The sequence below is a fragment of the Triturus cristatus genome, chromosome 1_2, assembly GCF_964204655.1.
Source record: "Triturus cristatus chromosome 1_2, aTriCri1.1, whole genome shotgun sequence".
Classification (NCBI taxonomy): domain Eukaryota; kingdom Metazoa; phylum Chordata; class Amphibia; order Caudata; family Salamandridae; genus Triturus; species Triturus cristatus.
Window position 1 is genome coordinate 856580191 of NC_140580.1, and position 26419 is coordinate 856606609.

The 26419-nt window shown below is 49.0% G+C and overlaps 1 long non-coding RNA gene across 1 annotated transcript in view; it reads right to left on the bottom strand.

Annotated features, from left to right (window-relative positions):
* The window catches only part of LOC146868158 (uncharacterized), a 99291-nt gene extending 85626 nt beyond the window's left edge, over positions 1 to 13665 (bottom strand). The window contains exon 1 of the long non-coding RNA XR_014966184.1: positions 13526 to 13665. This is a non-coding gene — a long non-coding RNA (uncharacterized LOC146868158). The remainder of the gene's footprint in view (positions 1 to 13525) is intronic.
* Between the last annotated feature and the right edge of the window lie 12754 nt (positions 13666 to 26419).

The following is a 26419-nucleotide window of genomic DNA, read 5'->3' on the forward strand; positions in this document are numbered from 1 at the left end:
CCTGCAAACCAAAATCACACCAGAAAGTCCTGGAGAACAGAACGGCCAAAGAAGCCGTCTCTCCGGACTTGGCTGTCCAGGCAATAGTGTTTGGCAAACGTGTGCAGCGAGGCCCACGTTGCTGCCTGACAGATGTCCTGCAAGGGGACTCCCAGGCCCAGGGCAGTGGTCGCCGCTGTGGCCCGAGTGGAATGGAACCTCAGCCCTACAGGAGGTTCCTTTTTAGCTAAGGAGTAACAGACCTTAATACACAAAACGACCGACCGAGAGATGGTTAGTTTGTGCACCGCCCGTCCCTTCTCAGCGCCCACGTAGCCAACAAAGAGTTGGTCGTCCACCCGGAAGTGTTTGGTGCGGTCCAGATAGAAAGACAGCACCCGCCTTGGGTCCAGACGGTGGAGCCTCTCTTCCTCTTTCGAGGGATGCGGAGGCGGAAAGAAGGTGGGCAACGTGACAGACTGTCCGATGTGAAAGGCAGTTACCACCTTACGGAGAAAGGAAGGGCGAGTCCTGAGAACAACTTTGTCCGGATGGACATAAAGGAAAGGAGGCTTCGAAGAGAGAGCCTGGAGCTTACTCACCCATCTAGCAGAGGTGATGGCAACCAGGAAAGCAATCTTAAGAGTGAGAAGACGAAGGGGACAATTATGAAGTGGCTCAAAGGGAGCGCACATCAGGAACGTCAATACCAGATTCAAATCCCACTGAGGCATTACAAAAGGGACAGGAGGAAACATGTGAGTAATGCCCTTAAAGAAGCGAGAAACAACAGGGGATTTGAAACGAGAAGGCTGATCAGGAAGCCGTAAGAAAGCAGAAATGGCTGAAAGATAACCTTTAAGGGTGCCCAGAGCAGAGCCCTGCTGGGCCATGGAAAGAAGAAAGAGTAGAACCTCAGAAACAGGGGGGGAAAGGGGATCCACAGCCTTTGCTGTGCACCATGCCACAAATTTGTTCCACCTGCAGGCGTATACCGATTTTGTGGAGGGACGCCTGGCTGCCAGAATAACATTACAGACTTCAGGAGGCAAGTCAAATGGCATCAACTGCCGCCGCATGGAGGTGGAGGCTGGACAGGTTCGGGTGGAGGACCGTCCCCTGCTGCTGCGACAGAAGGTCCTCCTGAAGAGGCAGTTGTATCGGGGGATCGATCGACAGACTGAGTAGCTCGGGATACCAGTATCTTCGTGCCCAATCCGGAGCCACCAAGATTACTTGGGCTCGGTCGCGACGCAGACGCAACTCCACTTGCGACGAACTGATGACATTGCGTGCTCTCTTTGGTAGCAAATAGATCTAACCAAGGCTCTCCCCACTGCCGAAAGAGGCCTTGCGCCACATCCGAGTTTAGACGCCATTCGTGATCCATCATGCACTGGCGGCTGAGTTCGTCTGCTCTGGCGTTCAGAGAGCCTGCCAGATGTTGAACCACCAGGGTGATGCCCTGATGTTCCAGCCATGTCCAGAGGCGCAGAGCCTCCTGACAAAGGGTCCACTACCCCACCCCACCTTGTTTGTTGCAATACCACATGGCGGTGGTGTTGTCCATGAACACCTGCACTACACTTCCCCGGACAGAGGGAAGGAATGCCTTCAGTGCAAGTCGGATCGCCCTCAGCTCCAGAAGGTTGATATGGAGCCGGGACTCCGCCGGAGACCAGAGGCCTCTGATCTCCGCCTCTCCCATGTGGCCCCCCATCCCAGGAGGGACGCATCCGTCACCACTACGTGCTCCGTTTGGGGTAGGGAGAGGGATCTGCCACTGACCCAATCGCGGTCCGTGAGCCACCACTGCAACTGTCTCGCAGTACCCTCCGAGATCAGGACGTGGTCGGACAGGTTGCCCCGATGCTGGGCCCACTGAAACTTCAGGTCCCACTGCAGAGACCGCATTTGCCATCGGGCATGATGCACCAAAAGGATGCAGGAGGCCATCAGACCCAGAAGCCGCAGCACCAACCTGACCGACACCCGGGATAGAGGCCGAAAGATGGGAATCAGGGCCTGAATATCCCGGACCCGCTGTTCCGGAGGTTAGGCCCGGAACTGCGCCGAATCCAGACCCGCTCCGATGAAGAGGAGCTTCTGGGAGGGACTCAGGTGCGACTTCGGCACATTGATGGAGAACCCTAGCAAATGGAAGAGGTAGGCCGTAGTCTGGAGGTGGGAGACGACTGCCTGGGGTGAGCCCGCCTTCAGCAACCAGTCGTCGAGATAGGGGAAGACCGGAACCCCCAATCTGCACAGATGAGCTGCGACCACCGCCATCACTTTCGTGAACACCCGAGGGGCACTGGTGAGGCCAAAGAGGAGCACGGTAAACTGAAAACGTTCCTGGCCCACCGTGAACCGCAGGTAACGCCGGTGGGCCGGCAGGACGGGGATGTGGAAATAAGCGTCCTGCAAGTCCAATGCTACCATCCAGTCTCCAGGGTCTAGGGCAGCCAGAACCTGAGCCGAGGTGAGCATCTTGAACTTCTCCTTCCATGGGAAGGTGTTGACGCTTCTGAGGTCCAAGATAGAGCGTAGGCCCCCTTTGCCCTTCTTGGGAACCAGAAAGTAGTGGGAATAACAACCACGATCAACTTCTGGACCAGGAACGCGCTCGATGGCCCCCTTGGCCAAGAGGGCCGTAACTTCCTCCTGCAGAAGTTGCAAGTGATACCCCGAAATTCGGTGGCACTGCGGTGGCATGGCTGGAAGGGTCGCCTCGAAGGGGAGGGAGTAGCCCCTTCGGACGATTTGCAGCACCCACCTGCCCGATGTGATGGTACGCCAGTGGAGCAGGTGATGGCGAACTCTGCCTCCCATTGGCGTGGAATGGGCCTGAAAGCTCGGACTATGAGGGCTTTGAGGCGGATGCTGCTGGGGTAGATGTGGACGGACTGGCACGTTGTCCCTCTGTACCACCTCGGCGGAATCCACGTCCGCGACCGCGTGGAGGTTGGTTCTGCGGCCTGTGGCTAGGCGGACGGGAGGGGGCGCCCCTTCCTTGGCCATGAAAGCGGCGAAAAGCTGAAGTTTGCGGGCGCGGGGCCGGAAGGCCCCAGGACTTGGCCGTAGCCCTGGAGTCCTTAAAGTGCTCCAGCGCACTATCCGCTTTGTCGCCAAAAAGGCGACTGCCATCGAAGGGCATGTCCATGAGGGTGCTCTGGACATCCCCGGAAAAACGACGAAGCGCCACAGTGGTCGATATTGCCCTGCTCAGCGAGTCTGTTGTGTCCAGTCCACATCGGATTGCATGCCGTGCCGCATCCCGCCCCTCGGCAAGAGCCTGGGCGAGTCTTGTCCGGGCCTCCTCCGGACACTGGGGCAGCACGTCCTCCACCGTATCCCACAGGGAGTGGGAATAACGGTCCAAAAGGCACGCGGTGTTGATAGACCGCAACCCCATACTAAGAGAGGAGAACAGCTTCTTCCCAAACTGTTCTAGCCTTTTGGATTCCCGATCCGGGGGAGCGGACGGGAAGGAGTTCTGGGAGGTAGAGGCCTGGATAACCAGGCTCTCGGGCGTGGGGTGTTGGGACAGAAAACTGGGGTCGCCCGGTGCAGGGCGGTGGTGCCGGGCCACGTTCCGGTCCACAGGAGGAACTGTGGAGGGCTTGGACCAGGTGCCCTTCAGAATGTCAATGAGTGCTTCCTTGAACTGCAGTAGAGGCTCCAAGGAGCTTGCTGACGGTTGAAGCACTTTGGTGAGGAGGTTCGTCCTCACGGCCACAGCAGGCAGTTTTAGCCCAAGGGCTTCGGCCACCTTGCGCAGCACCACAGAAAATGCAGCACCTTCCTCCGAAGCTACGGCCGGAGGAGAGATGAAGCCAGTGTCAGGGGAGGTGTCAAGACCACTGGCATCCCCCAGCTCATCTACCCAGCCCTGAGATAACTGGCCCTGACTGGCCAGAGGGTCCTCAGACCCCTCCTAGTCATCACTGTTATCCGCTGGACGGCGCTGCTCCGACCCCGGGCCCGGACCGGGACTAAACTGGGGAACGTCGTCGTCCGGGGACGGCGCCGGGGGTGGCACCGGAGGAGTCGGCGCTGGCGCCGGCGGAGGGGTCGTGAGGTTGACTGGCACCGACTGGGATCCAGGCCTGGATCCCCTGGGGGCCTGCGGCGTCGGGAGCGGAGTCGACGACGGCGCTGGGGCCAGAGCCGCCGGCTCGCTGGGCCTCCCAGTTGAGCCTGCGGGGCCCGAAGGCGCGCCGGCAGGCGTCGACGGCGGAGCCAGGTTTCTCATGGCCATGAGGAAGATAGTGACCTCCGCTGGAGTCGCGTCAGTCCCAGGGACCGGAGGGTATGGCGACGGATGGGACCCCTGCGGCTCCGACGGAGCCGCGCTGGTGGGGCCACCCGAACCCTCAGCCGGGTCGCGTGACCGGCGAGGGGAGTCAGAAGAGCGGTGTCGCTTCTTCGACCTCTTCTTGCTGTGCTTCGACTTACAGGATTTCGAAGACTTGGACCCCGGCGAGCGGTGGTGGCTGCGGTACTCGAGTAGTTTGCGGGACCACTCCCGCCTAGCTTTCGAAGTCAAGGCCCGGCAGTCGAGGCACGACTCATCATCGTGGTCGAGCCCGAGGCAATAGAGGCACCAGCGGTGGTGGTCCGTGACCGACATCAGTCGGTGACAGGAGTCACAAGCCTTAAAGCCAGGCATCCCTACCGGCACCAGAGTCGATGTCGACAAGAATAGAACCAAAAGAGTTCAAAAAGTTTAGTCAAAAAGTGACTAAAAGGGTATGCTCTTCCCGGATCGGCGCTTACTGGTTTTACCTCTTCTCCCTAGAAGAGTACCAATCCCCCACCCATGACTAAAACAGCCTTCCCGGACACTTTCCAGTGACACTATGACCACAAACCCATCAATGAAACTTCTTACTCTTAATGTTAAGGGCCTCAACTCTCCTAATAAAAGACGAAAGATTTGGAGATACCTACTCCTCCAAGAACCTGATATTATCTTCCTCCAGGAAACCCATTTACTCTCTACAGATATCCAGGTCATGGCTCACCCGAAATATCCTCACCAATACTGGGATCAGCCACTTCCAAAATGGCAGGGGTCACCATATTAATCAGATCCAGACTGGGAGGGGCGACTTCTTGAGTGACACGGAACACTGGGGGACGATATGTAAAGCTCCAAATCCAATTGGGCGTGCAACCCTTGACCCTTATCAACATCTATGCGCCCAACCAGGTGCAAGATCCCTTTCTCAGATCCTTATTGAAGGATCATCTACACTCTTTAGCGGATGCGGTGATTCTTGGAGGTGACTGCAACATGGTGTGGGACCCCACACTAGACCGTAGCGCAACTTCATTTCAGACCACAGGGGCAATGTCAGATTGGCCTGAAGGACGCCTGGAGGTACCACTCCCTGGGCGAACGCGATTATACCTTCTTCTCTCATGTACACCGTTCTTATTCAAGAATCGACTACTGCTTCCTCTCGCACTCCCTGATTAAATATCTAGACTATGTCTTCAGACATATCTATATCAGACCATGCCCATGTGACGGTGACCTTTCATGTCCCGGGTAGATGATACGAGGCCCCCAGTAGATGGCGCCTTCTCCCCAAGTCTTACGAGATCTAATATACTTGGCAGAAGTCCGTCAGGAGATCTTGGCTTACTTTGAGGTGAACATGCCCCCGGAACCGTCCGAGGCCAGACGGTGGGATGCTTTTAAAGCAACCATCTGAGGTGTTATCACTTCTATAACGATCCCCTTTCCCGAGAAGCCCGTCTGGTTGAACATTGCTTAACTAATGACATTAAGGCTTTGGAACACAAGGATCACGTCACACCCTCGCTCACACTCAAATGACAACTTGCCTTGCTTAGGGGTCAATTGAGACTACTTCGCACTAATAAAGCAGAACGTACCCTTATGTCACTTAAGCACAGATTCTTTGTGGGAGGAGACAAGGTGGGGGCTGTACTGGCACATCATGTACCGGCCAGGTTGCTAAAGCTCATGTCTCTAAAATCGAATGCGCGGACAACACCTGGGCCACATCCGAACGAGACAAGGGTCAGGTCTTAGCTGCATTTTACACTTAACTATACACCGCAGACCCCCCTCAGGCCTGATGAGGCATACTCCTTTCTCAATGCATGCGTCTGGGACCCTCTGGACCATTACTGGAAGACCCAATTAACTTAGACGAAAGAGCATTGAAACAACTTCCACTAAATAAAACTCCGGGCCCAGATGGCCTCTCAATTGCTTTTTACCGCGCCTTTCTCCCTCAACTTCAGGACCACCTGCTCCACCTCATTAATACATTCTTCGACACCATGGGCCTTACCCCTATGATTTCAAACACTGAAGAAGGGCTTATACCAAAACCGGCAAAAGACCCTTCTCTCTGCACCTCCTACCGGCCCATCGCACAGCTTAACACTGACGCCAAAATATACACTAAGATTCTAACAAACCGCCTTGAGCCTTACCTCCCAGGCCTGATCAATCCCGATCAGGTGGGGTCCATTCGCCACCGACAGGGAGCTGACAATGTTCGGCGAATTGCCCATCTTATTGAAAAGGTCCAAAAGCGAGACATCCTGGCCTGCCTGCTATCCCTTGATGCGGAGAAGGCCTATGATCGCGTTGACTGCCAGTTTCGCCATAAAGGTACTCCATTGGCCTAGGACCAACAATGATCTCTAAACTAATGGCTCCTTACACCTTTCCTGTAGCGCGATTCTGAATTAAGGGCCAGCTTACGCCCCCAATCTTGATCCACAGGGGCACCAGACAGGGCTGCCCACTCTCCCCTCTCTTGTTTGCCTTAGCAGTGGAACCCCTCGCTATAGCCATTCACCACTTGCCAGTCCCTGTTTGCCGACGATTTAATGCTTTCAATTACCGCTCCGGCTACGTCTATCCCAGCCTTATCTTCGCTTCTCCACTCCTTTGAAATAACCTCCAATTTTAAGAGCAACATGTCTATATCTCACGCATTAAACATAACCATCCATACTCCGGACCTAAAGAAACTTTAACACATTACCCCTATACACTGGGCAGATCAATCAATTTGCTATTTGGGCCTTAATTTGACCCCGTCCCTCTCCACCTGACCCAGGCCAACTGGCCAGCCTGTCGTAGAGTAATTCTAGAAGAATTACAATGCTGGAAAAGACTCCCTATCTCCTGGTTGGGTCATCTTAATGCGGTGAAAATGACACTTCTCCCAAAGATACTTTATCTCTTCCAAAACTTGCCTACCCCGATCCCTCTAGTAGATTTCCAAAGCGTGACCTAACTTCCTTTATTTGGGGTAAAGGACGTCCGCGCTTCTCGAACAAAGTGCTTATGTTGCCCCGGGACTGTGGAGGCCTTGCGTGTCCTAATCTTTTAGAATACTATTGGGCGGCCCGTCTATGATACGTATCTGAATGGGTGGTACGGGAGAGTGAAAAACATTGGTTCCACATGAACAGGGCAGTGGCTTGCAGACCCCTGTGGGATCTAGCATGGCTTTGCAGAACAGCTAGACCCCGCAGTACATATGCTGCAACCCCCACAAAAACAGTACTCGAGACAGGGGACAAGATCGCGGGACCCAGAGGCCTAACAACTTTCCCTTCAACTAACACACCCATTGCTCCGGCCTTACAACCAAATGCATTCCCCGAATGGAATCAGGGAGAGTGTTGAGTTATCCAAGACCTCTTTGAAGGCGACAAATTTAAATCCTTTGACATATGTAAACAATCCTTCCATGTCACCGACGCCAGCAGACTTCAATACTATCAACTCCATCACTGGTTGCTCATCCCCAGGTACATTCACACCTTCGAAGGCACACGACGCCTAATTTCTCGCACTTATCAAGTACTACAACACTCGCAACCCCATTGTCTTCACACATACCAAAATCAATGGCTTATGGATATAGAGGAACTGGGAACAACTATTGTGTGATATAAGTAGAATTTATAAGAGCATTACTCAGTGTGAATCGGCATAAAAGGTAATGACTCGCTTTTACTACACCCCCGCACTACTACAGAAAGTCCTCCCTGCCCTCTCTCCCCTATGTTGGAGATGCCAAATAGCAACAGGGGACTTTATTCATGTCTTGTGGACGGTGTTCCTGGAAAGAGGTTCTAAGCCACATCAAAGACACTGTGGGGTTCCTCATCCCAAACTCCCCCTTGGTGTCCCTGCTGGGCATTCGACCAGCACAACTCAAAACCATGACGCACTCTGACTGGCGCCTTATCATGCAGATGCTGGGGGCTGCAAAACAAACTATAGCCCAACATTGGAAGACAATATCTCCCCAGGATATCTGCCTGGTTCCTGAGCCTATGGCATGTCATGACAATGGAACTCCTGACAGCCCTTTCGCCCATACAGATGCCAAATTCACATATACCTGGCAACCACTTATCACTAATCTCTCCCAAGCTGCGCATGCTCGTTATCTTCCACCTAGGCTGCGATGTCTTCAACTTTTTTGAGGACTCTTTACTCCTATACTCTAGAGAGATTGCACAACGAGATCCCTTGACACTGGGGGCGGATGGTGACCCCCTTTCCTAGCCAGCAATATACATAGGGATGAAGGACTGTCCCTGATATTCCTTACAACACAATTGGCTTACCCTCCCTCAAACCCTATACATTCCTGGTTATCCGTAGATCTCTTTTATTATTTTAGATGTTTTCATGTTTTAGATTTGTGAACAACATATAAAACGGAAGCAGTTGATGATACCTTGGCCCCATTGAGTGCCTTTTTGGGCTCTTTATTCGCTTGAGCCTTAGGCTACAGGTCTCGAATGCTTTCTCTCACTTGCACTCTAACATTGTACAAGATATGTCTCTAACATATATAGCATTGAATGATCCCCGGAGCGCCCCAATGCATGTTTATAGCTAGAATGTTTGCACTTTTTATAATCACATGCACATTACAATGAACTGACCCGTACCTGAAAGGATAAGTCCCCTTCAACATCCTTCAACTATACCCACTTCTGTGCAACTTGCTGCCATCCTTATTACACCACTTGATGCTTGATAGCTAAACGCTACATGTAAGGCATATACTGGTTGATGCCCTGCTTACTTAAGCTGCTTCCCAACTATCTTATACTGCATGCGATGATGTAGATACAATTATTATTTTTAGAAATAAATGTTTTGACTTCTCTTGTGGTAATAGAGCTGTAACCAACGCCAGTGTTACAGAGGACCTTACTCAGGCCCTATAATGCTCCGTAACAGGAGTCAGTTTGTATAACCTGAACTCTTTTGATTCTAGAAGACTTGGACAATTGGGTTTCAATGCCAACATGACGTCCTAAGTGTACTACTACTGCTATGTAATTACCTAACAAATTCCTCCTCTCCCTTTTCAACTGCATTTCTATTGTAAAGTTTTTTGGAAGATTTAATAAACAGAATTTAAGCAAAAAAAAAGGTATTCTCACTGGATCAATTCTTAGGAAACCAGGATAAAAACTTTGAAGAATCAAACAACGTTGTTATTTAGCACCCATTTGTTTTTTTCCAAAAGGTGCCTGATGAGTTTCTCTATTTTTTAATTCTGAAGGCCTAAGAGACACACCATCCCTAAAATTCCTTGTGAGAGACCAGTGGGAACTTCCCACCCCCAGCGATGCCACCCAACAGACCCTCCTTACCTGGACCCCACTCACGACATAAGATACCCTAAAGACTGTGAAGAGCATCCACTGCGGAGCACCTTCTGACCCCTGTCTGCCGCACATCTTCCACAAGGCCGCCACTGTCATCGTACCCAAGCTACGTCGATCCATCAACTGCTCCCTCTACCACATCCATGTCCTCCTCAACCAAGGCCAAACAGCAGCCCTCATCCTCCTTGACCTATAAACAGCCTTCGACACCGTCTTCCACTGCACACTAGCCACCAGGCTCCAGGCTCCAAGGAAGGCCCTAGACTGGTTACTATCATTCCTCTCAGGAAGAACACAGAGAATAAGACTCCCGCCCTTCCTATCAGAACTGACAGAGATCAGATGCAGAGTACCCCAAGGATCCTCCCTCAGCCCCAACATCTTTAACGTCTATATAACCTTCCTCGCAACCACCATCAGAAATCACGGGCTCAACATCGTCTCCTACGCGGATGATACCCAGCTCATCTTCTCCCTCACCAAGGAACCCAACATCACCAGGCACAATTTCCGAAAAGGGATGAAAGCCGTCGCAACCTGGATGAGGAACAGCTGCCTAAAACTCAACTCAGAAAAAACAGAAGACCTCATCCTTGGCTCCACCCCCTCTGCATGGGACGACACCTGGTGGTCCTCTGCCCTCAGAAACCCACCCATCCCAACGGACCATTCACATAACCTCGGCATCATACTGGACTCATCACTCACCATGAATCGCCAGATCAACGCCGTCTCCTCTGCATGCTTCAACACCCTCCGCATACTATGCAAGACATTCAAGTGGATCCCCCCCGCGATCCCCCGGACACCAGGAAAACCGTCAGTCATGCACTCATCACCAGCAGACTGGACTACGGCAACGCACTCTACGCCGGTGAAGAATTGTTTGTAGAAAACGTTGTAGCCATTTTGGTGAATCAGCTATTTCAGCCAATCGTATAGGTACAGATAGATGATGAGGCCTTTCCACCGAAGAGATTTACTACGATGGCTATGGACTTGCAAAACGGAAAGGGAGCAGACTCTAGTCTGAATGGCTATAGTGGAAGCTCTCTATTCAAACATTTGTGAATATTTTGTGTTTTACACACACACATAGGAATGTGGAAAAATGTGTCTTAAGATCTATGATGCCCATGCAATATGACTGGTTTACCTGTGGTAAGATCTGACAAAGGACTAGACTAGGATGCAGATTTATCCTCTCTTGACACATTTGTTGATCATTTTAAACACAGAATGGGAATGCATTCAAAACTAGGAGCCAGATACATAGGATTTGCTAAAAGTGGTCACAATTTTCGCACTGACTTTTAGTGAATTCAGTGGTATTTTGCTAACTGATGTATGCAATAATAGCTCGGTTCACATAATACCGAATTGGAGTGGGGCGCAATTCAACCTACCTGGTAAAATATAATGAGGCAGGTCGCACTTTGCAACCCACTACAATTTACTGCTATCACAGGGATAGGATGATGATATTTCTGATCACAGGAAGGGAAACGGGGACGGGTCCTTAAAACATGGGAGGTTGGACCACTGAATACCAGAATCAAAGCAAAAGACCTTGTGTGTATACTTAGTCAAGAAAGCAATAAAAAAAATGACCAAAGATCATTATTTAATTGATCATTTACATGAATAAATTAAATTTGTTGAACAGTTACTTCATTTAGCACAAGGGTTTTGAAAAAAAGCAGATACAAAATAGAGATCAATACACAAATAAAGTGTTAAATTTGACACTGACAGAACATTAATACACCTAATTGAATATGGGTGATGTTTGTGACAAGAACAACTCGCAGTACAATGTGAACATGTTGCAGTCAACTATCAAATGTTCAAAAGGATTGCCAGGCAGGTATCTCAGAAAGGTGTCAAAATACAAGATCCAAAACTATTTTTGAAAAGTGATGTTTTATAAAAAGTTTTGGATGAAGTGTTTGAATGAATATCAATTGGAGGAATACACAGCGCTTTTATTGAAGACCGAACTCTATGTTTTTAATCTATTCATATCAGTTTCCAGAGCTAGAAATAATTTGATTTAGAAATCAGTTGATTTCCATGAAGCATTGCAGTGAATTCTAGCTGCTGATGTTTTGAAAGATTGCATGCCCTCACACATTTCCCTCTGATTCCTTGTGAGGACTGCCTTCACACTGGTATTTTTTAAATGAGTAGCTGCAGTCTAACATACATTTTGCCAGTAGCATCTAAGGGGCACATGCATCAACATAAGGAACTACGATTCTTTAATAGTGATTTTTTAGAAATCGTTATTTAGGAATCACAATTCCTTATGTATGTAGGAATCGCTTAAGAAATTGTGATTCCTTCATATTCCTTAATTGCGAATTGTAAATTGCGATTCGCAATTAAGGAATAGCTTCTCATTCATTCCTATGGGCCTACAACATAGGAATGAATGGGAATTGCATGCCCAATTTGCGAGTACTAAATAGGTACTCGCAAATTGCGCATGCAATTTCAAGGGTGCAAGGATGCCAAAAGGACACCCTGATGCACCCCTGAAATTGCCATGTGACCACATGTTGCGCACACACACATGCCCCAAGGGCATGTGTGTGTGTAACATGGAACTTTGAAAAATGCACTTTAGTGCATTTTCAAAGTTTTCGCAAATTACCATCAACTTTAAATTGATGGTAATTTGCGATCCCTAATTGCGAAATTGCAATTTAAAATTGCATCATGCATTGCATTATGGGAATCGCAATCATTTGTAATTTAAGTGATCGCAAATTTTGGGATTACTTAAATTGCGAATTTGCATTTGGGTTAATGCATCCCAAATGCAAAAATACCGGTCGCAAAAGGGGAGATTCTGCTAATCTGCCCCTTTGCGACCGGTATTAAGAATGATGCATGTGCCCCTAAATCTTTGATTCCTCACTGTGGCTGAGCTGTAGTATCCAGAGCTGAACGGGTACTATAATTGAATCAGCCTTCAATTCAGTTTTCAGGAAGTCTGGATCCTGTTGTGGCACCTTATATTTTTTCATTAGGGGACCTCTTCTTCTTTGTGAATGTTGAGAAAACATTTTGAGAACAGGCAGTGGTCCTGCCTGCTCTTAAAAAATTAAACAAGACATTTAATTTTAAATTGTTGAAATCTGTCCCGTTTTCCTTTAAGGAAAACGGGTTGCAATTCAACAACATAAAAACCTTTATTAAAATGCATGTACAGACATGGTGGTCTGCTGGCCACCATCCCTGTGATGGCTGTGATTCCTAATGGGTCACAAACTGCAGCTCACCTCATTAATATTCAAGAGGTAGGTCGATTTGCAACCCAGTAGGAATGATTCAGATGAATCACTATTTGAAAATAGCTATTTCTAGTCAATGTACATCCGGCCCTTAGACTCACAGGTTTGAGAATAGCATTTTGTGGCACTGTAGTAGTAGTATTGTAGCACTGTTAAATGTACCGCAAAATGCAGTTTGTGAGTAGGCCCCACAGTGAGCAACTTGTGCCAGCATGAGTTTTTTTTTTGTACTGTTTACTATTAGAAAAGTGTATGTAGCAGTATGTGATGAAAAAAGACATTTGAAATCAACTTACACCACTTGAACAGGAGCATCAAAATCAAAACAGTAGCATATAAGAAGTATGGTATCTCCTTTTAGGGAGCTATTTAGATATCTTAAGTAACTAAATATTAACTAAATATTGCTCAAAGAGCTGATTTGGGCAGTCTTGATAATTCTGATGAACAAGTCCGAAGAGGATCAGGGGATGGGTGATTTGCCAGTTGGTAATATTAATACGTTAAATGAGAATCTAACCACTTTCATATAACTTGTCTAGACTCACGTTGCCCTTTGCAGATATTTTATTCACAAAAGAGGCATCTTCTTATTTTTGTCTTCATTCTTTTGCCATTCCCTTGAGATAATATCCAAGAGCCCTCTTAGCATTCAGAGTATCGAGATATGTTTGCTGGTGCAATTGGACTGGAAAGAAAAAAAGAAAAGATATGGACTTCGTAACATGGAAATTTGAAATAACTTCAAAAACCTTTTGGTATGGCGCTAAGAACTTAATACTCTATATGAAAAAAATGAACATAGCATGAACCTAACTTATACATGCTACAAACTTGGAAGCCAAGATGGTTTCTATTTTCCATGTTAAATGCAATAAAAGGTTGTTACCTGTAATTGTAATTCCTACGATGATTATCTTAATTATCCATGTGTGTTAGGGTGTGGACACTTCTAGTGGAATCCAAGAACACTTTTAAAATTAATATATAAATAACTATATTATTTTAAAATATATATTCCGTCTTTTTACACGAAAATAAATAGAGACTGCACAGGGAATTAGTTGCTTTTCCTTTAGCCAGCATTGCAGCCTTCACAATGCCATGCATCAGACATGAAGCTCTCTTGTAGGCCACAGATTTCTCGGACAAACAGGAGGGTGGAAAAGTCCATCATGAATAATGAAGTTAGCCATGATGGCTAACTGCAATTAAAGGTAAACATCTTTACCTTTGGGGGCGAGGGGGCTAGAGAGCCCACAGCAAGATAGCCGCACATTAGTGTAGTTCTGCCTGCCAGGCTCGACAATCTGTTAATTAACCTCTGAATACGCAGCCATCCACAACTATACGGCAGTGCTCGCTGGCGGAGGGGCACAGCGCTGTGCTCGGATGATGCAGACGGTCAGATAACATCGTTCTGGACGGTGTAGAGCCTATCTGAGCCGAGGTGAGAAAATGACGGCGCCACACTAATGAACGGATGGAAAAACTCTGCAACCCTGGGCTGTGGGTCGCTACTGGAAGGAGGGCTCTGGTGTAGCTGATTGGTGATAGCAGGAAGAGAGCCCTGACCCTGCAGCACCGATCCTGCCAGAGGAGATGTAGCGTGTTGTACCTGGGGGCCTGCGGGAGACTGCCGGCCTCTGGGCGGGCTTGCAGACGAGAACCCGGGCTGTCGCTGTGGACCATAACCGGACGTGTGCTAGATGGGCTGGTGTCTGATACGGATTGCTGAATGCCTCGGCTGAAGCTGGTGATTGCCCACTGCTGGGCAAACATGTGGCGTTGCGGAGCCTGAGGTGAGAAATGGGGCCGTGGACCTCCAGACCCTAGGCTGATCGCTCTTACCCAGTTTGGGGCACCTGATCTGTCGTGGAGAGGTGGACTTGGCCCGTACTGAATACTGAATGCTTTTTTTGACCGAAACATGGCTAAATGACACCACGAATCCCGCCATTACCCTCGCACTTCCGGAGGGCTATAACATCATCTGTGCAAACAGACCCAACGGTAAATCCGGGGGTGGTGTTGCATTAATTCATAAATCCAAATGGGCGGTCTCCCTTCCCCCATTTGACCAAATTGACAGCATTGAAGGTCTCCCCTTCAACGTCCAAATCTCCCCATCCTCTTCTTGTTCTGGAATTCTTATTTACCGCCCCCCGCATTCCAATGTCTTTCACTTACTGGCACTGGCGGACTATCTTACTCAGCTTAGCACACGATACGCCAATTTCACCGCTCTAGGAGACTTTAATCTCCACGCCGATAATGATTCCTGCCCCCACAGCAGTAATTTCATTTCGACGCTAGCCGCTTGTAAGCTTGTCCAAACAGTTACTCTACCTACCCATAAAGCCGGTCATACTTTGGATCTGATCTGTTCCAATCTACCATCTATCCGAGTCACATCTCCTATCCCGGTTATATGGTCGGATCACTTCCTCATCCCTTTCGAGATTGACATCACCCGCTACGCTAGATCTGCCATCACCCCTAAATCATCAGGTAGAAACTGGAGTTGCATCACTCCTGAATCACTCCTGGGACACCTCAAAAACTTTCCTCCTTGTCTGTCGTCCGATCCGGACATATTGATCGATAATCTGGACTCATGGATTACTCAGGCCTTGGATGCCTTAGCTCCCAGCAAACCCATAAAAACCTACAGGGCGACACCCTCCGCACCATGGTACTCTGATGAGCTGCGGCAGAAAAAGGCCTCTTGTAAATCCCTCGAACGCCCTTGGAGACTCAACTTCTCCCTTGACAGCAAAATCACCTACAAATCAGCCCTTAAAGAATATCGGAGAATGATTGAAAGACACAAACGTGATTTTCTGGCATCCCGAATCCAACTTGCCAGTAATGGCCCTAGGGAAATTTTCAACATAGTGAGATCCTTCACTAACCCCATTGCGCTGACTCGTACTCAGCCTGCCTCCCAGTCGCTTTACGACAAACTCTCTAAATTCTTTGAGGATAAGATTGAGGACATCTACTCCTCTTTCCCCCTCCCCAAAACCGCAGGGCAAAAAAAGAAACTTTCTACCCCCTCGCCCCAGCTACCTACCCTATTCGAATTTGACACCATATCAGAAGTAGACTCTCTGGCCGAACTAACCAAATGCAAATCAGGCTCACCCAAAGACCCCTGGCCGGCCAAGCTCTATAAAAAACATGCACCCCTTCTCAACCCCTACCTCAATCTCATCTGGAATGATTCATTCAGAACGGGCTGTTTCCCTGCCAAATGGAAACTTGCCTCCTTAGTTCCCATCTTAAAGAAACCTAACCTAGATCCAGACAATCCCAGTAACTACAGGCCTATTTCTCTCCTGCCTGCCCCAGCCAAGATATTGGAAAGACTGGCACATTCCCAGCTGTCGAAATACATTGAAACCCATGGTCTTCTCCACGACTCCCAGCACGGCTTTAGGTCGGGCCACAGCACCGAGTCGGCCCTTATCGAAATGGCCGACTCGGTGAGGTGGACGCTTGACCAGGGATCGAGGGCGGTGTTGGTGCTGCTGGATTTATCGGCAGCATTCGACACCGTCTCTCACAAAATCCTGCTGGGAAGACTGGAGGACCTTGGGCTGGGTGGAGCTGTCCTGAAATGGTTTTCATCCTACCTTTCGGACCGCACACAGCAGGTTTTCACACCCCCTTTTTCTTCTCTGGCCAGACCACTCAAATGGGGAGTCCCACAAGGCTCTTCCCTGAGCCCGCTCCTTTTTAACGTGTATTTCACCCCTCTGGCCAAGTTGATTGCACAGACGGGGATCAAATCTACCTCCTACGCTGATGACATCCAGCTTCTTTTCACTTTCGATTCTCACTCTGCCTCTGCTTTTGATCCTTTGAAATCCTGTCTCAGGGACATCTCGAGCTGGATGGATACCAATTCCCTCCGGCTCAACGCCGGTAAAACAGAGATCCTTTTTTTCAACACATCATCCCCCTTGGATTCCAGTATATGGTGGCCAGAAGACTTAAGCTTAGCTCCCATCCCTAAAGACTCGGTGAGAAATCTCGGAGTCCGCTGGGACACTCAACTTAGCTTCAAAAATCAGGTGCAAACAGTAGCAACCTCCTGTTTCGCCAAGATTAGAATCATAAAACGCCTCATCAATTATCTGCCGGCAGACTGCCGTAAGACTGTGATCCAGGCCCTGATCATATCCCATCTTGATTATGCTAATGCTCTCTACCTTGGTATCACAGCGGGCCTCTGCCACAAGCTCCAGACGGTCCAAAACGCCGCCGCACGGCTGGTTGAGAGAATCCCGGCCAGACACCATATTACTCCTCATCTCCATAAGTTACATTGGCTGCCCATAGCAAAAAGATGTGTATTCAAGGCCATGACTCTGGCCTTTCGAGCTTTAAAAGGCAAGGGATCGGCACACCTCAAAAACATTCTTCGACCTTATGCCAACTCCAGGACTCTACGGTCCAATACCCTCCATTTCCTGGAAACCCCCCGATGTAAACGATCTCGGGCCGGTGGCAAAACCTTTGAGGTCTGTACCTCTCAGTGCTGGAACAAACTTCCATTAGCCTTACGCACCTGTCAGACTGAATTAGTTTTCCGTAAATCCCTGAAAACACATCTGTTCTCCTCATAAATTTGGATATCTGCCCCTACGACCTCCCTTTGTTTTTCATTGTTTCAGCGCCGGGACGCCCCGTTGGGGCCGCTGTGCGCTTTATAAATTTCCCAAATAAATACTGAAAACCTCAGTGGCTCACCCCCCTGGCCCGCTGGACTGTACACGCTGAGGGTCCTATTGCATACTGGTGAGCCTCGCCCGGCCTTGTATCGGCTCTGGTTTTTGACCCCCTGCGAATGTGCTGCACGGAGTGCCCAGATCCAGGCTGCCCGAGTCTAATGCTTGGCCCGCACAGGCAGGACTCCCTGGACAAGTGGTGGAAGGGGCGGACTGTGGATTGCCCTAAAACCTGGCCATATTGTCCAGTTTAGCCGCTAACGATTGATCAGTGACTGGGGGTCGCGCTGGCCATTCTTATTTCATCATCAGTTTCAACATGACAGTGGGGCCCTACATGAAGGGGGAGATGCAGCATGCATAGATAATCAAATACTCCAGAGGTCAGGAGGCGCAGTGGGGGAGCAAGCGGGGCTCTAGGAGTTTGATTCCAGCGACGTGTGGTACCCACAAGTGGCGGGACTGGGTGCTCTGCTACCCTACTACTTGCTGCATCTGCAAGCCCGTTCAACATGGGAAAACATGATAAACAGCTGACTCGAGTGACGTTTGAGTCGAGGTGCACACCTAAATTATCACAGCACGCACACTCAAACTGACCAAGAACAGCCTTCTCAGATTACTCCCACTCTAGAGGCCACATTACTTGCTATGCAACACAGTCTGCAGTCAATTGATGGAAAGATTGGTATCTTGAATCTTAGAATGGACAGTATGGCATCCATGCTAGATAAGCATGCAATGCGACTTACCTCGGCGGAGCAGAGGATATCTGCTACAGAAGATGATATACAGTCGCTTACCACTAAACAATTGAATATGGGTAAAATATTGGGTATATTCCAGGTGAAAAGACCTGCAGCAACCTCCGAATTACGAGCATACCGGAGTCCACCAACACCGGCCGATTAGAAAATGATATGGAAAACATGCTGAAGGAGGTATTCGGAAGTCAGCACTTGTCTTCTGTAGTTATCGTGGAGAGGGAGCAGAGGACCGTGCAGGCAGGTTCCCTGCCTGACCACGCCATGGCCAATAATCGACAAACTACTCAACTATTGAGACCGCGGTGCGGTCCTGCGCCTTTCCAGAGAAAGGGGGATGTTTCAATATCATGCCAATAATGTTGCCTTCTTCCCTGACTTTACTGTGGCAGTGGAGTCTGCTCGACGGGAATTCTTACCGGTGAAGAGACTCCAGGTAGCCGGAGTGCCGTACACGATGTTCTGCCCTGCCTGCCTCTGAGTCGATCATGAGAGAACACAGAAGATCTTCTTCACTTCAAAAATGGCCATGGACTTTGCTAAATCTGACGTTCCTACCACAGCTCTCCAAAGCTGGACTCCATCACGGAGGACTGACGAGGCTTCCTGGACATGTGGTGCCTTTCGGACTCCCTTGGTACGTCTCTGACTTGTTCTCCCTTTGCTTGGCATAGCTTGCACCGGTTAAATGTCTATTGGGCACTTGAACTCGTGGAACTGGTGAGTCTGATTTCAGATGTCAGAACTCATTGTACATTGCATTTGTGATAAGCGGGAGTTGATGCACCTGGTATTTGACGCACCTGGTATTTGACTGGAGTTACTCAATGTAAACTGTATTTCTGATGTATTTCTGTTCTCCCAGTAAAGTTCAGGGTCTCCTGATGCTCCCCAGCGTTGACGCGCCAGCTAGGTCTTGCCTTCCTAAATGACCTTGAGTTAGATGCTTGGCCACCTAAGCTCTTTTTAAGGGGTTTCTGACCTCTGGCTACCCCCATGAGGGACCATCCCAAATATTTACTAGACTGGTTTTCAATTTTTTCCTTCAGCAAATTGTTGCTGGGTTTTTCTTAGGATGGGTTTCCTTGTGCTAAAGTGCTCGGGATCTTAGTTTGTTATCTGAGATCCCTGCTCTATATGACCGCTATTACCGTTGAGACACAATACTATTATGCAATTACAATTCCACACAGACTACAACAGGATTGCTTAGGATATTAATGGCCCGACCCATTTGACAGTTTAATTTCCTCACATGGAATGTGCGGGGCCTAAATAATCCCAAGAAGGCTTGTCAGGTGTTTGCCTATCTGGTCGTCAGGCTATACATGTGGCATTCCTTCAGAAGAGACACCTTACAACAAAGGCGGCCCAGGCAGACATACGGATAGTATCATTGTATTCTTCGTATTCCAGGGGCGTCCTCCTCCTGATTAAAAAAGGAACACCCTTCACTATGACACACACCGAGGCAGATGACCAGAGTAGATATGTGATTGTACAGGGTAGCCTTGGTGGCACTGTTGTTACTCTCATAAATGTGTATGGCCCTAACATAGACGACCCTGACTTCTTTAAGAAAGTATGGAATCGACTAATAAGTTGCATCCTTCTGCTGTCATATGACGAAGGGACTTTAATGTTTATTTAGACCCATGTATGGGCAGATCTGCTGTTGCAGACGGGCAGAATAAGCAATCTACTTGTATATTGCGGGAGGGCACGGCAGACTATGGCCTATTGGATGCTTGGAGGGTACGTCACCCAGAAGAAAGGGAAGGCACAGTTATTTTGTCTGCTCATAATATGTGGTCATGGCTGGACTACTGGCTGGTGACGTAAGAGGTAAGCACATGGGCAGTTGAAGTTCGACATATGTAACAAACTCTTGCAGATCACTCTCCTGTATTGCTATCAGCTGTTATCCCCACACACACGCCTAGACAGTTTCAGTGGAGGCTGCTGGATGCAGTATTCAGCAATGGAATAAGCACAGCGGTGATACAATATTTGGAAAATAATAACGGCACAGTTGGGGATGTAAGCACACTGTGAGAAGCCTTTAATCTACAATTAGAGGAGCTTGTATTGGGCTCCGGGCAGGAGTGTTGAGATCCATTTGTGCTTGGCTGAACTCCTTGGAAACCACCATACTCAACCTGGAGAGGGTATACGTGGCCCGACCAGATCCCAAAACGTTAGCTGACATCCAAACTCAAATTACAGAATACAGTGACATGGCAGACCAAGAAATATGTAACATGTCCAAACAATCCAAACGATGGGTGGCATGTACCTATGGGAAAGGAGGTCGGCCTGGCCGTCACTTAGCAGCTAAAATCAAAGAACCTCTGGTGCCCACTCAGGTGGTGAGTATAGACTCCCCAGAAGGTGACACATACTACGATACCCCCTCATCACAACCACAATCATGGGCTTTTTACACAAGGCTATATAGCGCTCACGCCTCAGCAACTGAACATAAAGCAGCATATATTTAGATGATTTTACGCTTGCCTGGCTGTCCCCAGGACAAACGTAATTTCTGGTTCAACCCATCACGGAGGATTACATAAAAGATGTAGTGGTGCTGCCGGATCAGTCGGACTGTGTTCCCTCTAGATCCACCACTCATAACTTACGCATGCTATTTACAGTGCTCCATCAATTCGATCCCTAGCGCCAAGCTCCTTGACGGCTGTATACAATTCCGGTAGCCAGGATCCGAGTTAATGGTGTCACATTGGAGATGATAGGCATTGATTGGGGAACATGACAGGGATGCACGCTATCTCTGATCCTGCCGCACTGGCGCATGAGCTCCTCGTATGTGTAGTAAGACAAAGGCTTGCGGCTGCCGCGCTGCGCTGTCGGCAGCGGCCCTTAGCTATTTATGAAGATGATATGGCGTTGTATGTCCGGGACCCCGCCACCAACCTTGCACCAGTCATCCAAGAGTATATAATGTATGAATGGTGCTCCGGGCTGAGCATAAACTGGTCTAAGTCAACTATATTTCCACTGAGTTCCTGTACGGAACCCCATGCCCTTGAATACCCCTTAGAATGAAGTGCAGATCTAGTAAAATACTTGGAGGTGTGGATACATAGAGACCCAGAGACAGAGTCATTCGGCAGAACTATGGTGCTGCTGTTCTGAAACTGGAAGGCCAGGTGAATCATTGGATACGCCTTCCCCTGGCCCTGGCTGATAGACTAGCCATTATGAAGATGGTTGTGCTTCCCAAGTTTCTATACTTATTTGTAAATATCATGAATCCCCTGACTCTGGCCTTTTTTGAATCGCTTAAGTAAAATATGATAACTCTCGCTTGGGCGGAGGAAGTAACTTTGGCTCCGCTGGCAAACACTCATGCGATTATACAAGCAGGGAGGGTTTGGTGCCCCTGACTTTTAACTTTACTACTTATGTGCACAGGCTCACTTTGTGCACTATTGATATCACCCCCAGAGGTATATCCCGCATGTTGCAATTGAAAGCGATGACGCCTACCCAATTCCCCTCAACGCTATATTACCTCACACACACGCGGTCATCGCGACCACCGAAATAAGCTCAATCTGCAGCACAACACACGTCTGGAAGGCCCTAGGCACCGGCACTAATAAGCTCCCCTTTGTAGCAACTGGCATTACCACTCCTACACCACCCAGCTCTGTCAGTCACTCAGGAGCCAATTGAGCTCACAGGGCCTGGTGTCGGTGGGAGACGAGTATTCCAGGGGGGACTTTCCTCGCGCTCACTGACTTTGTGGGTGTGCAAAAATTCCTCACTTATACACTTCAATCAATACCACCGACTTCAACTGGCAATGAAGGCTCTGTATCCCTCCTTTCCACAGGAACCAGCGGCACTGGGGCCTTTGCAGATTCTCCTCACTTAAACTGACCGTAAAAAGTTAATTACCAAACTAAACAACGCCTCAAAGTGCGACTTGCCCAAGCCCTTAAACGCCACTGTGGATCGATGGAATGCGGTCTTAGAGCAAACTCTTACACTAGCTGAATGGGAATTTTGTTGTGACCAGATAAGGAGCACGCTAAAATCGAATTGCCACATGGGGATTATTCATTTGAAATATCTACAGCAAAAGTACCATTCTCCGCACCAAATGCAGAAATATGGGTTGCGAGCGGATTTGAAGTGCCCACGCTGCTGCGGGGTTTTTAGGTCTCGGCTAGCGAAGGCTGCGCTTGCGCAGTCTCGCTCGCGAGATTTAATGACTTGGAGAAGAGGGGCTTGAACCCGCCCCTCTTCTCTCCTCTTCTCCATTGGCTGGCGTCTTAAATGCTGGCCAGCCATTGGAGAAGAGGTTTGTCTCGCAAAACAGGCCCCGTCCTTTTCGGATTCGGGGGCGTTTTTTTTCGATACTTTTCGCTGGGCGTGTTTTTCTCTCCTCCAGCCAATGGCAAGAGGAGAGAAAAAGAAAAACACGCCCCCGAATCCGAAACCGCCGCTGCCTTTCTCCGAGGCATTTCTGCTTCACCTCGGAGAAAGGCGGCGGCGTTTCCTCCCCACTCACTACATAATCCCTACATAATCCCTAAGTAACGCAGGGTCAGGTGTCGGGTCCGTTTGTGTGTTTGAATGTTAGTGTAGTCCTTACTGTTTCTTCATTATAACCAGAGTTCCACGTTCTGGGTTCTAATGTCGGCAGTTGCTGTTTCTTTCTGTGGGCCGCCTGACGGTTGATGCGTGGACTCTAGATCAACAAAGCTCAAATAAGACTTTTTGAGTTTGGATTTATCTGTGTGACCAAGTATAAGCCTGATTAACCCTCTAACCCCATCCTGTCTTTCCTCGTCAGCCGATTACCTTCATTTTCAACATCCTGCCTCTGCCTACCAGCCCATCTCTTTCTAGCGCCAAGAACTGTTCCAGGCGATAGAGCGCTTTAGAACTTTGGTAGTTCACGTGGAAGGCAGCTAGCTGTCCCTTTCGAATTTAGCGACTGTCAGCACATAGGCTCTTCTCACCTCGAGAGACGAGAGGCGTTGCGCGCGAGGGGCGCGCTGTAATCTGTAACAAGCAGCGGCAGATAAGGCGCCGCAGAGCGGGCTTTGCAAGATGAGATGCGCTCTATTCCTGGAGCCAGCGCTACGTAACTTCCCTGCCTGTCCCCAATATGGGAACTCGGGGAGGACAAGTGCGCAGGATGTGACCTGCCACTGTCAGTCCTCCGGGACCCACCCCCAGTTCCTGACAGCCGCCGGAAGTGTGTGGTTGCCATGTAACTTCCTGAGAGGCGGGAGCGGGGCGGAGCATTGCTTGTGTGTCCGTCTGGGGCTGTGTCTGTCGGTCCTGTCCGTGCCCCCTCCGGTGGCCTGTCCGTGCCCCCGGTGCCGTGTGTGGGCTTCCCTCTCTCTCTTGTTTGTGACCCCCCCAGTCTTTGTTCTGTGGCCCCGGGTGTTCCCGGCTTAGGGAAGGCAGGATGTCGGTGGCCGGGCTGAAGAAACAGTTTTATAAAGCGAGCCAGGTAAGGGATGGGGCTGAGGGCCGCGGGGGTGCCCGCCCGGGGGCAGAGGGGGAGGCATGTGAGCTGTTGGGGAATGCTCACGAGCATGGGACGTAGGCTGGGAGAGGGGGTGCCAGCAGGGGAGCAGAATTGGGCATCACGGAGGGGACTGCCGTAATGGGGTACAGGAAGGGGCATTCGTAGGGATAGATACTATGGAATGGGTGGGTACCAGCATGAAGCTGAGACTGGACATCAGAGGACGTATGGTGGGGCTGAGGGTGCCAGCATAACATTAATGGCTGGGGGCATTGCATAGGACAAAGGCTCGGGGTGGGCAGGTCACCATCTTAGTGACATCTGGGGTCATGCCTGAATAAATGCCTCAAGTCAATGGAGGTGGCAAGGCACTAAATGTATCTAGACAGCCGTGCCAGCTGCCTGATGTGGCCTTAAAAAGACAAGTGGGAATCTGGCCTACAAACTAAGTATCTTATGAGTCGCTCAACAGGTGATGTATCAACGTATGACCACCTTTCTAGATGCCGCTTCTGTAAAATGTGAGGACATGTATTTTTATCAGCGTGCATTCTGATCAGAATCACTTCAACCCGTTAAACGGTTCAGGAAAACGATCCACTTTAAGTTAAAGTGGTTTATCCAGAACGGCACCGTTTGGCCAAATGTGAAGCTGGGAGTTCAGTTCAGGTTTTCCAGTTACAAAGCCAGCCATTAAAGCAGCAGTTTTTTTCTCTTGTGTCTAGGTTTACAGGAAATAGCATTGCTTTGTGGATAGTTTGTCCCCCGAGGGCTTCCTCACTGCACTCAATCAACAAAGCCGATTGGCAGTGTATAGAGATCACTTCCTAAATCTACTTTAGTGTGTGAAGGGGAATTTTGTAGAAACGAGTTGGCTACACCTTATATGAATCAATTGTGAAAAGGGGCAGAAAACAAAATGAATATCTGCAGCTTAAGTACGTCACACTACTTGGATTAAGCAGACGTCACTGTCGTTATTCACAGTATAAACATGAGGCAAGAAGGCCTAAGTCGTATCAATATAATAGAAAAGCCTGTGTAACGTCATAAGCTACCCTGCTAACCCTCGACTCGTTATCTCTTTATTAGTTTGTTGAATTTAAAAGCGTTATTTCAGTAGAAGTAATAAGACACGTTTCGAGCGTGATGTATGCCTGTAGTACATTCCAGGATCTCTCTTTTGATTAACGGGAGACTGAATACGTAACACTGTTTACAAAGCTGCATTATGGTGGAGGGAGGGATGGAGAGAGAAAGAGCAGTGCCACAGATTGGCCGTGGCTCTGCGTTTCAGTGGTACCCGAAGCCAGAAGCTTGCTTTAACCACGCTTCAATCTTTCTTTGCTCACCCGCATATATTGTTCACCAGCGTATGGAGACATAGGTCGTTGAGCGCCTGGGTAGATGGATAGGAAGAGATTGGATGGTATCATGACTGGGTCTTTGGGAATAAGGCTTGCTGGGTGGACAGAGGAAGTTGGTCAGCGCCAGCCTTGGATGGAGGTTTGTATCAGTATCTAGATATGAGAAGCTGAGGTGGGCTGACAAGGAGAGGACATGGTGTAATGGCAAAGAATAGGGCTGGCCTGAGGGCATCGGCTATCATGGGGACAAAGCAATGCCCAGCATGTTGCAGAAGGTGTGTTTAGCACCTTGTTGAGACGAAGGGAAAGAGTGATACCAGGATAAGCCAGTAGCTGAAGTGGGCGTTGGTATGGGAGATGCTCTTTGGCCCCACTGTTGGCACATGGGCTGCACAAACATGCATTTGAGTGGAGGCTTGTTAAACTACTTTATGATGCGATTGTTTGGAAATCAGAATCCAAGAGAATGTTTAATAGAGGTAGGATTCAGCAGCATAACCCCTAGCCTGCGGTGGCATCAGCTTGAAAGGCATGTGCCTGGTGGTTGTGGTGACACTGTCCTAGAGGCAGATGTGGTGGACAGCCTACCCCAGAGTAAACTGAAAAGGCCAATAGCCATGTTTCATATAGTCTGGTGTGGTGAACATTTGGACTTGTGCCGCTTGGGCTCAAGAATGGGAGCAGCTCTTTTCTTATAAGAAAGTGAGCTGAAAATATATGTATTGTTTTCTGTTTTATCCATTTAAAGCGAAAACAAAAGTTACTTCTGTTGTCGCTTTGTGAATCTGTTCGGCCTCTCAGTAATGCTATCTTTTAAGTTCCTCTAGTGAGCCTTTTCTCAAACATTAATACATAAGTGGGCACTGGCTCATGGACCTTGGGGTTCTTCAGGAAAGTCACGTTTTTTATGAAAAGCAGCCAAGCAACCTGACATCGTATTTGGAGCTTGTTCTTTCTGGTTCATTGAATGCCTGTGCGCAGTGTGACATGGACTGACTGTAAGGCATTTAGCGTAGAGTGTCAGTCCTCCACAGTTCTGGTCGTAAACACCATTCATTCC